The following is a 3,225-nucleotide window of genomic DNA, read 5'->3' on the forward strand; positions in this document are numbered from 1 at the left end:
GGGGGAGGGCCCCATATCTGGATACCAAAAAATTTCCCTAGGGGTCGCCGGCCTTTGTCCAGGCACAATTAGGTAACATTTGTCTTTATACTTTGTTTCCGACTTGTATCTTGTTTTTCCGACTTGTCTGAATTTTTTGGCTAATAATTGCTTTTTACAGAGATGGCGAAGAAGAATTCCAGCGAATCTTACCAGAGAGTCCAGGAGGCCAGGGCAAGATCTCGCGCCAGGGCCGGCGGTGCCAGGGTAACTAGCTCCTCTCTTCCTCCTCCTCCTCAAAATTTGGGGACCCCTTCTCGACCTATTGTTATTTCCTCCTCGGCTTCTTCTCAGCCGCCCCCTCCCCCCCGACCTTCTCCTGAGCCAGAGATGAAGAAGCGTAAGACTTTAGAGTCTTCCTCTTCTTTTGAAGGTGAGGCTAATGTGGATGCTCCTGCATTTGTCCGGAAACACATCTATCCCCATACCCGTATAGGTATAGATGATGTTTCTATCCGGAACCACCTCACTATTCTGGCTCAGAAGAGTGTCAGGGCGGCGGCGGTGTGCACCAAGTTTCTTAATATTTTTGAGAAGACTCCTCTTAGCTCTCTGGGTTCAACCTCGAGGGTTGAAGAGTTGGAGGAAAGGCTTCTCATGTATCAGAAACATGAGAAGGAGTTGAAGGAGGAGGTCGCTAAATTGAGGGAGGAAAGGGATGGTCTTCGGGAAGAGGGGAGCAAGTTACAAGCCCAATGCAATATGGAGGAGGGCTTGAGGAAGAAGGCACAGGAGAGTTATTCGAGCTTGTTCAAGGACCTCGTGGAGGTGAGGAAGGACTTGTTGAACTCTCGGACTGCTTACGCCAAGTTGGAGGACTCTATTGCTGAGGGAGCCGAGGAGGCTTGGAGGATTTTTAAGGAGCAGGTCGGGATCCTTGCTCCCGATTTGGATCTCTCTCCTTTGGACCCTGACAAGATTGTCATTGATGGGGCCATTGTGTCTCCTCCCCGCCCTGTATCTGAGTCCGAGTTGAAGACTCGGGGTCAGAGAATCATAGAGTCTCCTCCCCGACCAGACAATGCTCCGAGCAAGGTTCTGAAAACCGAACTGGTCATCGAACCGCTCTAGTTACTGGTTTACTGGTTTACAGGTTCAACCGGTTCAACCGTGGTTGAACCGAAAAAATCGTTTTCTAATAAAATAATAAATAAAATATAAATAAACACACCAAAACTATATGATCTTATCAATTTACAAACTCAAAAGTTTTTTTTAAACTCTTAAAATATATGTTTCCAAGCACTTTTGTCATCATCATATTCAGCTTTACATTCATCACTCAATTAAAGAATCCACAATCCTAATCCTCTATGATTTCTTTTGGAAAAATAAAATTCCATTCAAGAAGGAAACCATAGCTCTAAGTAATTGAGAATATTTGTGAAACTCAGCACCAAGACATAGAACAAGTATACATATAGAGTAGTACCAAACAATCCAATTCTCAATTCCATGAATCATAAATAAAAGGGTGTCTAAATATTCACAGAATCAATCAAATTCAACATTAAAAAGCATCAAAAATCAAATTCAACAAACAACATCCAAACAATTAATCTTGCTAGTGTGACTTAATACTAATGCTAACAACATCCTAAATATAATGTATTACTGTAACAGAGTAATAGATTCTGCACAAATTGAAATTTTCATTCTTGTAAACATTATATATAATTATCTTTTTTGGTTTCTTGGACCTGCTCTATAATGATTATATTATATGTGACAGATTTTTTTTTTATTGTAAGTCCAACACATGTAAAAACCTGAACACGCCCAATATAGCATACAGAATCAGACATAAATGAACATTTTTTGCACTATGAAATCAACAATGAGAGTAACATTAATGATATAAACATATAAACAATGTCATTGATGCTAACATAATACTTACAATTGCTTCAAGTCAGTTTCAAATTAACAACAATCAAATACTACTCAAAATTAAACAATATTAGAAAACTTCTTCAGCCAAATCCACATAAAGAAGTTGTTATCTTCAAAATCTTCTTCCCTAAGAACCAAACATGTGAGATCCTTCAACAATAGATTTTCCTCTGTGCAATAATGTGTCAATGAATGGCCACACAAGTTTATTTTCCAGTGAGATCCTTCAACAACTAATATTTTTTTGTGTGAAATAGTCCTCACTAACTAACTGCAGAAGCATGAAAAGTACAAGTAAGACAGCTTGCAAGTAGAGCTAAATAAACAGAGTACAAAAACCCTTAAAATAAAGCTTAATCTTCATTTGACTAAGAAGTAAGAACACAGCAGCATGTTAATTCAGAGAAGCTGTAGTTATAAAACTCAACAATTTTGGGTTCAATATGCCTCACATATACACACATCAACACGGAAAGATCAATCACAAAATGAAAATCATTTAATAATGCTTCAAATGGGTGTTGACCCGGTCTGTATACGAATGGTGTTGCTGAATGAAATGATGAATGTAGAAGCAACAATTAATCATACTTCAAGTAATAACAGCAAGGTTTAGAAGTTAGAACCAAGAATTAATCATACTTTAATAATTATTATTACAACAAATTAGATTTATACCTAGGGTTAGTGGAAGACAGGGAAGAATGTAGAGCTGGCGGCGACAGGGACAGTGACTGGGGTGGAAGGGTAAAACAGAGCAGGCGCCAGCAGGAAGACACTCGCGACGACAAGGAGTGGTGGCGGTGGCTGCGATTTCCACGGATGACTTCTCGATGGAAAGGGCTGTGCGAATCTCCAAAGAACTTGCGACGGTGAGTGACTTCCACGGAACTTGCGACGGCTGCGGTGGCTGGACGGAGGTTGCGCCGGAAGCTCAAGGTGGAGACTCGAGGCGTGGGAACTGAGTGCGAGAGATGAGAGTGGAGGGTGGAGGGTGGAGGCTCGACAGTGGGGGCTGGGTGAAGACTGAAAACTGAAAGGCTAGGATTCATTTTTGGATTTGTGGGGAAAACGCAGCGTTTTTGACAAAATTTTAAAAACCGGCCGGGTCACGGTTCGGTTTGACCGACCGGTTCTCGGCCGGTTCAGCGGTTTAACAACGGTTTTTAAATTTAGCGGTTTTACCTTTTGTTCGAACCGTATTTGCTAACGGTTCCCGGTTCGACCGGCCGGTTCGAACCGGTTTTCAGAACATTGGCTCCGAGTTCTTCCGAGGCTCTCGAGACTTCTCTT

General features: G+C 41.5%; 1 long non-coding RNA gene across 1 annotated transcript; it reads right to left on the reverse strand.

The window, feature by feature from the left end:
• Positions 1-1,892: 1,892 nt before the first annotated feature.
• LOC112802674 (uncharacterized) lies at positions 1,893-2,975 on the reverse strand. The gene is made up of 2 exons (XR_003202493.2): positions 2,611-2,975; positions 1,893-2,203 (listed from the first exon to the last, which is right to left on the reverse strand). It is a non-coding gene; the product is annotated as an uncharacterized lncRNA (long non-coding RNA).
• Positions 2,976-3,225: the final 250 nt, after the last annotated feature.

This window comes from Arachis hypogaea, chromosome 5, assembly GCF_003086295.3.
Source record: "Arachis hypogaea cultivar Tifrunner chromosome 5, arahy.Tifrunner.gnm2.J5K5, whole genome shotgun sequence".
Taxonomy (NCBI): domain Eukaryota; kingdom Viridiplantae; phylum Streptophyta; class Magnoliopsida; order Fabales; family Fabaceae; genus Arachis; species Arachis hypogaea.